Source organism: Leopardus geoffroyi, chromosome C1 (assembly GCF_018350155.1).
Source record: "Leopardus geoffroyi isolate Oge1 chromosome C1, O.geoffroyi_Oge1_pat1.0, whole genome shotgun sequence".
NCBI classification, from domain to species: domain Eukaryota; kingdom Metazoa; phylum Chordata; class Mammalia; order Carnivora; family Felidae; genus Leopardus; species Leopardus geoffroyi.
This window is the reverse complement of record NC_059328.1, coordinates 120,172,851-120,186,816: the sequence shown is the minus strand read 5'-3', so window position 1 is coordinate 120,186,816 and position 13,966 is coordinate 120,172,851.

Genomic DNA, 13,966 nt, shown 5'->3' with positions numbered 1-13,966 from the left:
TACCTATGTTTCCTTGGAAGGTTTGTGATTTTTGTGTCTTGCCTAAGAAATCCTTTGCTGTCCCCGAGTCAGAAAGATATTGACACTTCTAAAACTTGCAAGTTTTGTTTTTGACATTTAAGTCCTTCAATCATCTGGAGCCAATTTTTGTGAGTGGTGTTGGATAAGGATTCAATTTCTTTTCTGCTGTATGGATGGCCACTTTTCCTAGTTCCTCTTATTGAATAGTCCCTCCATTCCTTACTGATCTGGGCTGCCACTCCAGCATATATCAAATCCCTCATTTGATGGATCTGTTCCAAGGCTTTCTCTGTCCCATTGGTCAGTGAGTCTATCCTTTGCCAATACCACACTGTTTCGATTACCTTGCCTCTACAAGAAGTCCTGATATTTGTTACGGTGAGTCCCTCCTCCCTCCTGTTCCTTTCCCTATCCTGTTGAACTTCCATTTTATAACAACTTTGTCAAGTTCCATAAAAATTGTTGGTGGAATTTTGATTGGAATTTTATTAAATTACGGATCACTTGGGCCGATTTGACATTTTTACAGTGTTAAGTCTTTGTGCTGCATAAACATGGCATCACTCTCCATTGATTTAGATCTTCGTTAATGTCACCTTCCTGGAAAGTTTGAGAATTTTCTGTGTACGGGTCTTGTACATCTCCGGGTAAGATCATTTCCGGGTGTTTAAAGGTCTTGCAAAGATCTTTAAAAAAAAAAAAAAAGCTATGTTTTCCGGTTATGTGTTAGTTCTGTATAGAAATAGAGTTAACTTTTGAAAGTTGATCTACTATCCCATCGCCTTGCTAATCTTTTTTATCATTTCTCATTATTTGACTACAATAGAATGCATTTCTTTTAGGTGTGTAGATCTGACAACTGAAGATGCCTATGTAATCACCACTTCAACCAGTACATAGGACATTTCTATCACCACAGAAATTTCCCTGCCCACTGATACCTCCTGTCCCTTGCCTGCGGGAACGACTGACGTGATTTCTAGTACCATAAGTCTTTTGCCACTTCCATAACTTCATACAAATGGGATCCTGTCACAGGAACCCTTTTGGGTTTGGCTTCTTTCGCTCAGTGGCACGTCTGTGAGCCCCCTTGTGGTTCTGTGCGTTTGCTGCCGAGACACTTTTCCTGCCGAGTAATATTCCAGCGAATGAGTATCTTGCTATTTATCCACTCATCGGTTGACGAACTTTGGAGTTGTGTCTAACTTGGAATGAGCATTTTTGAAGACGTCCATTTTTCAACCCTCGTAGAACCTGAGAATCACCTCTGGGTCAGACAGTATGTTTCTGTTCAGTTTTATAAAAACCAAGCCCAGACAGGTTTCTAGAGTGCCCGGGGTCATTTTACACTTCCACAAACAAAGTATGGATGCTTCAGCTATTTTGCATCTCACACCTGGGATGGTCAGTTTGTTTATTGAAAAACAACTTTCAGGGGGATCCTGGGGGGGGCTCCCTTGGTGAAGCATCCAACTGTGGTTCGGGTCATGATCTTGGGGTTCTTGAGTTCTTGAACCCCACATCAGGCTCTCTGCAGTCAGCACAGAACCTGCTCTGGGTACTCTGTCTCCCCCACTCTCTCTGGCCCTCTCCTGCTTGCGTTTTCTCTCTCTCTCTCTCTCTCTCTCTCTCTCTTTCAAAAATAAATAAGCATTTAAAAATAAATAAATAAATAAATGAATAAATAACAACTTACCTGCAATATATTACATAAATAAAATCCACCCACTAATTGAGCAGTTTGATGAGTTTTCACACATGCACACATCCGTGTAACTACCACCATAATCAAGATACAGAGCATTTTCATCACCCCCCAAAGTTGTCACATGCCCCTTTCCACTCAGTCCCTCAGCCCAGGTCTAAGCAATTCCTAATTTGTTTTGCCTTTTATCTTTTTACTTTTCGTCGTTCCAGTGAATGTGAAATCACATCTAGGTATAGTTTTAATTTGCATTTCCCTGATGACTAATGATGTTGACCATCCTTTTTTGTACTTGTTGGACATCTGTATAACTTCCGCGGGAGTGTCTGTTCAAATGTTCTGCCCATTAAAAACAAACAAACAAACAAACAAACAAAAACTGGAACATTTGCCTTCTTTTTCAAAATTGCTTTGGCTATTCTAGATCGTTTGTATTGTTATGTAAGTTTTAGAATCGGCTTATCCAGTCCTCCAAAAAGGCCTAGTGGGATTCTGATTGGGATGGTGAATCATAGATCATTTCAAGGAGAATTAACACATTAACAGTATTGAGGCTTCCAACCCATGAATATAGTATATTCTCCTTTGATTTTTCTGATCAATATTTTATAGATTGTAGCCTAGAGGTCTTGTTATAAATTTTATTTCGAAGTATATTTTGTATATTTATTTCTAAGTGTATGCTATTACAAATAGTATTATTCTTAAACGTTTATTTTTTTATTTTGAGAGAAAGAGAGCATATGTGTATGCGCGAGTGAGGAAGAGGGAGAGAGAGAGAGGACACAAAGAGTCCCAAGCATGGGGCTCAATCTCAGGAACTGTGAGATATTGACCTGAGCCGAAATCAAGAGTTGGATGCCTAACTGAGCCACCGAGGCACCCCTAAAAGTTTATTTTCTAAATGTTCATTGTTAGTACATAGACATGTAATTGATTTTTGGGTATTGGCTTTACATCCCACAGCCTTGCTAGATAAACTCGTAAATTCCAGATTTTTCACTGATTCCTTGGATTTTCTATGTTGTTAATCATGCCTTCAAATAAACACAGTTTATGCTTTTGTTCACCATCTTAATGTCTTTCAAGTCTTACAATATGCTGGTTCTCTGTCGTGCAACAACACTGACTAGAATTAAAAGGGGGCAGCCTTGTGTTGTTCTGATTTTAAAGGGGATATTTCTAGTGTTTCCCCATGTAGGATGATGTTTGCTGTAGGGCTATCCTTTTGTAGATATCCTTCCGGTTTAGCAATGTTTAATTCTATTCTTAATTTACTGAGAGTTTTATCAATAATGGGAATTAATATTTTCAGTGCTTTTCTTGATCAGGGGATATTAATCTGTTTTTTCCCCTTTAGTCTATCAAAAAAATGAATGATATCATAGCTTTTTAAATATGAAGCCAACTTTGCATTTCAGCAATAATCCAATTTGATCATAATGTATTATCTGTCTTATACGGCGTTGGATTTTTGGTTTGTTAATAGTTTAAAATTATTTGCACCTGTATTTTGAATACCATGATCTTGTTCATTTTACTTTCTCCTGCTATCCTTCTCCTCCTTTTATATCAAGACTATAGTGGCCACATAGAATGGATAGGGAAATTATCTGGGAGAACTTGTAAACAATTGGAATGATGTGTTTCTTGGGATTTACATGATAAATAGCAGTAAAACTCTTTAATGTTTTCTGTGCGGGAAACTGTGTGAAGCAGATAACCGCTGCCTCTATATCTACACTTATTATCAGACTATTCAAACATTCTGTGTGAATCAGGTTTGGAAACCTTTACTTTTCTAGCAATATGTCCGCTTCTTCTAATTTTTCAAATATATTGGCATAAATGAGTTGATAGCATTCTCATATATTTTTAAGAGTGTTTAAACTCTGCTTCAGCCCCTTATTTCTAAAGGTGCTATTAAGAGGAGGAAAATATTGTCTCCATTAGGACCTATTAGGATGGACAAAACTGAGTGGCTCAAACAAGGCAGGATCTTGGGATGGATGAATCACAGCATTCACCGGGGGAAGGAAACAGGAGACCTGCATGGTGTGTGTGTGCACACATGTATGTGATACCAGTGGGATTTGAATCCAGACAGTCAGAATCTGGTGCCAGAATACTTAACCATTACGTTAACGGTTATACTGAGTTGGTAGAGAAGAAGAAAAAAAGGTACAAAGGACACACTTCTCGTGTGTGTGTGTGTGTGTGTGTGTGTGTGTGTGTGTGTGAAAATACAGCGTGGAAGTTTCCTCATTTCTTTTTTTTTTTTTTATAATTTTTTAAAACATGTATTTATTATTGAGAGACAGAGAGACACAGAGTGTGAACAGGGGAGGGGCAGAGAGAGAGGGAGACACAGAATCTGAAGCAGGCTCCAGGCTCTGAGCTCTCAGCACAGAGCCCGACGCGGGGCCGGAACTCACAAACTGCGACATCGTGCCCTGAGCTGAAGTCGGACGCTTAAGCGACTGAGCCACCCAGGCGCCCCTCCACATCTCTTTTAAAATATATGCCAAGCTTTTCAGTGGAAAGGAATTTAGCTTGGATCCAAAGGGGTAGACCAGGCCCAACGGGTGTTGAATATAGGGGGGAGAAAATTCTGGCTCAACGTAACACTTAGAGCTACCCAAGGAAAGCATGGGTTGTGTCACAGGTAATAAGTTTATCGTCACTGGAATTATTTAAGCGGAAACTTGAAAAGTGGTTGTCAGGGTTGCTTATTCAGTCTCGAAACATTTATTAAGGATCCACTAGGTCCCTGGCATCCTGCTAGGTGTAGGGAATACAGAGACTCATAGGAGATGCCTCCTGTTCCAGTACAGCTAGAGATCCCATGGACAGTGAGAGTCATAAGCTCTAGAAATGATGCAGGCCCGGCTCTCAAAGAATTTAGCTGAGTTCATAGGAGCTGGTTAAGTACATAAAACTCCATGATGTATTTACGTATTTATTCGTATCGTATGATATGCTAATTCAGGAAGGGTCAAGATCTTGTTTAATCTGAGAGTCAGAAAACACAAATGGATTATTAGCAAGTATATTGGGTAGGAACTCAGAGACCTGGGCTCCAGGTTTAGTTCTGCTACTACCTAGCCCTGTGACCTTGAGCAAGGGATGCGCCCTCTCGGTGTTTCTGGTTTCCTACCTATAAGAGGAGACCACTGAACAAACTTTAACATGTATTCATTATTATTATTATTTTTATCTTACTATAGAGCCCTTTTGCAAATGAAATTTTAGGGTAAAGTGTAAATACGTAACAAGCACCTATAAAAGTCTGTAGCATTATGTGCAGATCTGAATCCTCAACCCCTGGGGACCTCCCTCTTCACGCATTCACAGCCACCTCCTCCAGTGGCTCCTAAGGACACTTAGTAGAACCCGTAGGATTCCTCAAAACATAGCTGCAAACCAGTGAACCAGATGGTCTCTAAGCTTTGTATAAGCCTTGATATTTTAAGCCTATGAGTCTATTGTTTTGTCTAGTCCAGGAAGCCTTCTTAGAAGTGGAGTGTTCTGAGTGAATTCTGACAGGTAAAATAAACACAGGGCATCGGTCAACCGAAAACAAGACCGTCATTCTAGCCACGAGATGTACGAGTATTTTTCTCAGCTCTGTAAGTATGTGGCTTCCACGGGGGGCGGAAGCCTCTTGGGCATGTGAATTTGCATCTCAACCTCTACTGCTTGGTACCTATGTGACTTTCAGTGCGTTGCTTAACCTCTCTGAGCCTCAGTTTCCTTTTCTGTAAGATTGAGCCACTGACACTATGATGGATTGTTGTGAGTATGGAGAGGGTGGGGGATATGCTTCTTATCAAACCTCACAGTACAGTTGCAGTGAGTCAAGTGCCCACGATGTGAGAGCTGATAGTATATATCAGTTTCTCCAGAAGACTCCTGGGAAGGTCTCTTTCCACCCCTCGCTCTGACATTTCCCAATTACACGATCTCTTCTGGCATTTCCGCAGCCTTTGAAATGTCTGCAGTAGGGGTAGTCTGCCCTTCGCCTGTGCCATATTTGATAAACACACATACTTGCACCATGTGCCTTCTGCCTTCAAGTATAAACACTTCTCCATTATTCATCAAAAGTATCATCTCGCAAGATCAGCCATAAAAAGTTCCTCACATTCGTTCACACAAACAGGTTTTTGAACCCTTTCCAGAAATAGAAATTGCAGAAGCAGAGGCAAAGGCGTGTTATTGTTTGTAGGCCTTTAAATATTGCCTCACAAAACCACTTTTCATCTTGTTCTCAAAGGGATTAACTTCTGAGCAGTGGGGATTAACTGATGTCAGGTTAGAAAAGCAGTCAACACCAGGGTCGACCAGCCTGACAAGATTAGTCCCCAAATAAAGAATTTACAATCTGTTTTAAGACTGTGTAACTGTAACTTCCTCCAAAAGCTTTCACTACCTTGTGAATGGAAGCAAGTTCCCGAGGCCGAAGGGCCATATGGCTCACAGGCAGGCCTTGAAGTGAGGAGGGGAAGGCAGTGCGATGAGTGGACCTTTCCCCCCATGGCTGCCACAAGGAGGGGGCCACATTTGGGCACCACATCGGTGGAGGGACAAGGAAGTGATGAGCCCCCTCTACACAAAAGCCCCAGCAAAATGGCGAAGGCCACCACCCTTAGGAGTGACACAACAACTTGTCCTGGATGGCCAACACGAGCTTCCTTGTGATGAAGTCGGGCCTATGCCCTCTCCCTCCATCTTAACACTTCCCCACACTTCCCACCTTCCAGTGTCAAACTCCGCTCCTGAATACTCAACGTCAGAAACCTCCTGTCCACAGTGCAGTGCTTCCTCCTGAGCCACTGCTATGGGCCCTTCTGGGCGGCCTGGTCTCAGTCAGAGGGCTCCCTTCAGGTCCCCTGGCTCCTGTCTCTATGTGTCCAGTACCATGTTGGGCTTGGCAAGGGTAGGCATGGGACTCAGTCTATAGGCCCTGGACTTGAATCCCAGCTCAGCCTTGCGTCAACTGATCTAAACCTCAGTTATGTGCAAAATGAGGATACCAATAGTACCGACTTTATAAAATTGTAAAAGACTTCAGTGAGATAATGCATGTGACACACACAGTAAATGTTCAGTTAAGAAAAGAGGAGCCGGGCAGTCATCACACCCCATGCACTCAGTAGATACGAGATGAATGTGTGCCAACTAAATGTATGAATAAAAGGCTCCCATTCTGGGTTGAATTGTGCCCCTCAGCAGAGTACATGTTCGAGTCCCAACTCCCAGGACCTCAGAATGTGGCCTTGTTTGGAAATGGGGTCATTGTAAATGTAATTAGCTAAGAGGTAAATGTAATTAGCTAAAATGGTCATATTGGGCTGTACAATGGCTGATGTCTTTATAAAAAGAATGTCATGTGAAGAGACAGAGATACAGGAAGAAGGACAGAGTCAGACAGGCAGAGATTGTGTTATGCACCTGTAAGCCAAGACAGGCCGAAGATTGCCAGCAAAGCACCAGAAAATGGAAAGAGGTGAGGAAGGACTCTTCGCTAGAGCCTTTTGGAGGAGTGTGGCTCTGCTGACGACTTGGTTTTGGACTTCTAGCTTCCAGAATGGTGTGACAATAAGTGTCTGTTGTTCCAAAGGACCCAATTCATGGTGCTTTATTATGGGCAGCCCTAGGAAATTAATGTAGGTCCCCACAACCCACACACAAAACACTTCTTGCCATGCCTGTTCCCATCCTTTTTGATCTTCTTTGCCTGGCCTCTCTGCAAGGACCAAACCCAGTGTTGCATGCACCGTAAAAGGCCCATAGCCGGGACAACAAGACATGGTTGACTAATTGGTCTGAATCCAATGTGAACATTCATAGAAATCTCTGTTGCTGTCCCAGGTATGTGTCAGAGGTGCAGGAGAGGCTGGTGGGTGAGAAGTTTCAGGAGAGCTGGCCTGTCTTCATTTCCTAAGTCCCACCGACAGGTGCTTGCCTTCAAAGGCTCTGTCAACATCGGCTTCCTCTTCCTCTGCTCCTTCTTCTGACTTCCTCTTGTAGTCATTCCTTCATCTGGCCATTCCATAGTCAGCATTAGAGAGGATGATCCCCAAATACTGAGTGACCAATGAGCATACACTTCATCACCTAAACAGATGGTAGCATTACTGAGGGCCATCTCAACACCACCGCCCCCCCCCCCCCCGATATATCATACCAACAGTTAGGGAGAATTGATTTCTTTTTCTTCTCTTTGCATGTATATTTTCCTCCCAAACACAAATAACAATCCAGTTGCCCCATAATTAGATTGGATTATGGAATAATTACAACCTTGTTTGCTCTCGGCAGATTACGTGGTAATTATACTTGGCATTACCATGAAGAACCAAGAAATTCCAACGATGTCATTACATGGTTATTTGTACAGTACAATGCAGCAGTGTAATTATACATGCAACATTTGTTCCCCAATAGGAGGATGATTAAAACAATGCTAATGCTTCAGAGTGTTGATTAGGCGCCAACATGATATGACATTTACAATGTGAGGGGGGTGTCTGTTTTTTAATTTTTTTAACATAGCAATATCTACCTTCCCCGAGACTCTCTTGCGACTACCTTTGTAGGCTGTGCTGCAGTCGGGAAGGTGAATGTGACCATACACTCTGCCCTCATGGGTCTTTTGGGCTCACGGTAGCTGGGGGACCACAGTCCACATTGAAAACCAGAGGTAGCTGGCCCTGTATCCCTCAGTGGGAGAACTGCTTAATTGTATTGCGCTACTTTGCGAGGTTGTCTTTCTGAAAGCCGCCATGGTGGAGGAGGCATGGGTCGTGGAGCACGGAGAGGGCATGTGTGGTTGCGTTGTGTTGTGTGCTCCTCTGCACAAGTCAGACAAGGCCCAGAGCCCGCCTGCATGCACGTGTGGTGTGATTGCAGAAGCTGATCATTGCGTAGCACCTGTGTGTCAGCCGCTTTCTTCACGGTCCTTCATTCATTCTTCCAGACAGCCTTCTGGGGGTCCAGCACACATTCTCACCAGCGAAATGCACAGCTCTGGTATCCACAAGAACTTGACTGTGGTCAAAAAGCATCCTGTGCTCCTCTAGTCTCTTTTTCCTGGCGCTAAAAAAAAGGGAATTATGGGAAGAAGGCTGGAAGTTAGACAGCCATCTTCCAGCAAATGAGTCATCTATGTTCTTCTCCATCTGTCCATCTGTCAGAATTGCCATGGAAATCATTGTGTGTGTGTGTGTGTGTGTGTGTGTGTGAAAACTGTATACTCAGGTAGAGAAGGATCATTCTTTAGGCTGATGGGGGGGTGTCAGTGGGTCTAGGAAGGAAGTAGAGGTGAGTAAGGGACGGACTAGGGGTGGTAGAGAGGACACCCAGAAATGAAACTAGTTGTGTGAGCAGTTTACAGGCCAAACGGTATTTTTGCAACCCAGTGATCTCTGCAAGCTATCTGGAAGCCTGCCAAAATCCGGGTCCTGGCGGACGCAAAGATCACTTAACAAAACTCCGGGAAACCAGAAAAGTTGGGTCAGTTAGAAGTATAGAAGTTTGAATGAGGAGGTTGGTCTTACCCAAAGCAATTGGGTGTGTAGGGAGCCCACAGGAGAGGGGAGACTGCCCAAAGAGACAAAGCCTCGGGACAACAAGCCTTATGGTGCTGGAGAAGACAAAGGTCCCCTTTGACTCAAGTACTATGTGCTGCAGAAAACCAAAAATCATTGTAGAATGAGAACATTTCTTCAGTCTACAAATACTTTTGAGAAAGTTTTTATTTGTTTTTTATTTAATTATATTTATTTATTTATTTATTTTGAGAAAGAAAGTTTATTTATTTATTTATTTTGAGAAAGAAAGAGCATGTGTGAGCTGGGGAGGGGCAGAGAGAGAAAGAGAGAGAGAAAGAGAGAGACTTTCGAGCAGGTTCTACATTGTCAGCACAGAGCCCGACGCGGGGCTCAATCCCAAGAACCGTGCTGCCAAAACCTGAGCCGAAATCAAGATTTGGATACTTAACCAACTGAGCCATTCCGACTCCTTGAAAAATGTTTTTCTGGACAACTTTGGAATGAATATATATACACACTCACATACCTATATATGTATATTTATATTCCATTATATAAGTATTCCACTATATATAAAATATATATATGATAAATATTTACATAATTTACAACATATAAACTAAACTGAGCCCAGCCGTTCAGATGGCATGGAAGTTATGATGGAATGCCTGGTGGATACACAAATGTACAGACGGTTTCCAGGGCTGGGAATGGCTGAGTGAAAACTCCACAGGGAAATTTTCGTCTGTGCATTTCACAAGAGAAACTCACGGGCTTCAGGTTTGACCTGGGCTGAGTGGATTGGTAAATGGTATAGAGTCCCACCAGATTTGGGGAGGGGAGAGTAGGCAACAGGAAGGCCAGGTTTTAGAGCCCCCTCATCACCTGGGGAGGGGGAGGACAGGCAATGTCCACTCTGTTGGCAGTAGCAGATAGGACATCCCACCAGGAGCGCGTCTTCTAGTCCTATATGCCCTGGGTGATTCTTGCGTCTATCCTTCATTCTCGGTTTCTTCCGTTGGAGAGGCAGTGCCGCTGTGCAAAGTGGATATAGGGGCCCTGGAACCCGACAGATCTAAGCTCAGATCCCAGCTCTTTCACTGGGTTGTGTGATCTTGTGGAAGTCACTTAGCTTCTCTGAGGTTCGGCGTTCTCCCCTGTAAAACAAAGTAAAACATATTTGCTTCACAGTGCCCTGGTGAGGACTATGCGGGATAACTTAGGTAAAGTGCTTGCCGAGGTTTTCGGAACACGGTCCAATGCTCGTGAAATAGTAACTGTAGTTATTTTACATACGGAATTCAAGTGGGGTAAGCTAGATTCGGATAGATTCAGGGAAAGGACCTAGAACAAAGGAGCCCCAGATGTCAGGAATGGGGGCTGCCATGGCTGCTGGAGATCCTGCTGACCGTTAGGGCCAGGTGCTGGGGTCCCTTGCAAAGCATCGCTTAAATCTAATGCGTTACTTAGCCAGTTGCCTCATTTCTTGCATCTTCTTTAGCCTATGGATAAATTCCTAAACACTAAAAAAGACCAAAGGACACCAGAGGGGTTTCTGGAGACTGGTGTGACTCTGTAAGAAGAAGCTGTTGGCTCTAGAGCAAGTTTCTTAGAGGTTCTGGCCTCGGTTTCTCCAACTGTAAAATGAAGGGTTTAAATTGGATAGTTTCCTAGGTCCCTTCCAGCTATAAAATTTTATAACCCTGAGAAGGATTTTTTTTTCCCCTTCCAGGAAATGTGCCCACATTGTATATTTGAGATGAGGTTAGTTTTACTGAGCCAAGCTTCCTTCTGCACATCCATATGCATACTATAAATATACACATAAGGATATGTATACACAGGCATTGAAAGAGGAAATTGTCCCTACACCTCAGTGCTTTCAATTGAGCCATCAAGTGACTCAGGTATTTATGATGGAGAGAAAAATATGAGCACTGTTTTCTTCTCTCTGGAGGACTGTGCCGGAGCTCCGCCGGGATGTTAAGACACGCGTTGGGAGAAAGAAATGAGATTTTGAGATGGTGATGGCTGCACGGAAAACGATATAAATGATCTCCTCTCTGGTCCCATATTTCCATGTACGAACAGAGCCTGTCCTCTCAGACAGAATATTTGATGGGTGCCACTAATCGACGCCCCCTTCTCTCAAGTTCTTCAACCCTCCTAGTATTTGAATGGGTTTGACCCCCTCTCACGCCTGCATCCCCCCAGCTTCTGTTCTGGTGGCCTGTCAATTTCTTTCTCTGTCATTCCTGCAGCCACTGCTTATTGGGCCCCTTCAGTGAAACGCTTATTGTGTCTTAAGTGCTGTGGCTGCTGTCGCGGATAGGACAGACCCCGTGTTCTCCCTCTGCACTCGAGCAGGGCTGTGTTAGTTGAGATAAAGCTGCCACCAAAGCTCTCATTGTTTTGATAGAATAAAAGTTTCTTCTTGGCTTCTGTACTATCAATTCAGTGTGGCTATTTGGCAGGCAGCCTTCAGCAGAGGCATTCGGGGACCCAAGCTCCTTCCACCTTGTGGCCCTGCCCTACGCTAGGGATGCCATGTTCCTTCCTTGCATTTGGTAGACGGATAGAGTGTGAGCACGGAGAAGGCCCATCCACGTGTGAACCATTTTAGGTCTAAAGCGTGACTCTCTTCTCTTGTGCTAACACACATCCACATCTCCGTCCGGACTCGGGGTGCTGGGAACAATGTACAGGATGAAAGGGGAACACAAATATTCAGTGGAGAGATGTTAAAGAAGTGCTTTGGGGACAATGAAAGGGGAGGGTCTGAGTGCTGGAGCTGACCTCACCTGGGGGGACAGAGATGGCCTCTCAAGGAAGCAAATAGCAGGTAACCAGGTACAGGAAGGTGGGGAGTGGGAAGGCAGAGGTCCTGACTGAGCATTTTCCCCCACGGGGGTGGGGAAAGGTGAGACCAGAGAGAAGGTATGTGTGGGTCAGCGCACCATGGCGGAGGGAGCAGTGGGTGGGAGAGTGGGAGAGGGGGGGACTGCAGACCATGGAGGTTCATGTCAACCTTGATAAGAAATTCTGACTTTGTGCTAAAGATGAAGGAAGGAATGGAAGACTTTTTAGCACAAGGGGTGAGGCGACTGCCACGTTGAGAGACCACCCTAGCTGCAGGGGAGGGTGTGAGCCCGGAGGCAGGCAGATTCACTGGGGGCAATGGTGGTCATCATGGTGGGGACCATGAGCCATAGCCTCAGCTGCTGGCTGTGGGTTGGAGAGAAGACACAAGACTCAAGAGAACATGTAGGCAGTAGACTGTTTAGAAATACCTGTTGGATTTCTCTGGTCTGGGCCCTCATCCCTCCAACTTGGAAAATCATAATGGCCTCTCAGACATCTTGTTCTCACTTTCTCCACTTCCACCGACGGGCTTCCATAGTGTCAACCTGTCCCCCCCCTCTGGGTGAGGGCTCTAAGTTGCAGACAACACTGTTCTCGGGCCAGTTAAAGAGGAAGTGGTACACTTGTGGGCAGAGAATGTGCACAGAATCATCGGGGACGGGAGAAACAGATTCCAGGCAGGTCTTTTCTGGAGGAGTTCCCAGCATCCCCGGCAGAACCACCCGCCAAAGGAGCTCCCGCCCCCGCCACCATGAGGAAGTGGGCACCTTCGCTGTGTCCTCCACAGCCAGGCCACCACACTCTGTACCAGCAAAGCATCACCCAGGCCCCGCCTCTTCAGCTCTATGGCTCTGCTCAAACCAAAGCCCATTGCAGGGACACCTGAGCAGGAAAATCAAACCTCAAGTTTGCTCCTAAAGGCAACGAAAGCTGGGAAATGTAGTTTGGGGGGAATCTCTGATGGGAAGGCAGGTTTCACAAGGCGGAGAACGATTAGCATGCAGAGTATCTAAAGGGGAGGCTCTTTGGGGAGCCACAAACGATGGCTGTCACCACGTGGAGAGTCTGGCAGCCTGTTTTTCTTCTATCATTTACAGCTCACAACAGTGCCACTTGAGACATGTCCTGCTCACTCGCAGATGAAGAAACTGACTCAGAGAGGTTGATGGATGTGCCCGAGATCACACAGCAAGCAGCTGGCCCATCACCTGAGTGGGTCCTTTGTCTGTCACCCGAGCCGGTCCTTTCCCCAAGGCATTCGTGGAATTACAATACTTACCGGCTGTTTATTACAGGTATTAATAAACCACTGTGTATTCTGCCCGTCTGGTTTATTTTGCCCAGTGCGGCTTGGCCACGAGGGCAGGCAGCAGCCACTTGTGGAGCTGTACCTTGTTGGCATGCCTGGGCAGGGCTGTGCTGAGCCATCTGTGAAGTCAGGCTGCCTCCTTTTGGAGTTGGCCCTGTTACCGCACAGCCCACAACTGCTGCTCTGGGCAATAATGGCAGAAATACAATCGTTAAATTTTAATTAGGAAGAAACAAGGTTCATTATTAGTTGTCATTCCTCATTGTTTCCTAATTATGCTCATTGCATGATAAAATGAAATACTACATTTCGCTTGCATTGTTCTTGCTCAGGGCTGATGGAGAAGAAAGATGTACCCTCATCCTCGTTCCTCCTCCCCCCGCTCCCCGCCTCTTCCCTCGTCTGACCTGCCCCTCCATGCGATCCAAAATGAATAGCTGGGGGAGGAGGAGTGGGGGGTGGTTAAAAAAACCAGGATTCTGGAGTCAGACCAGCCTGGGTTAGAAGGCTGCC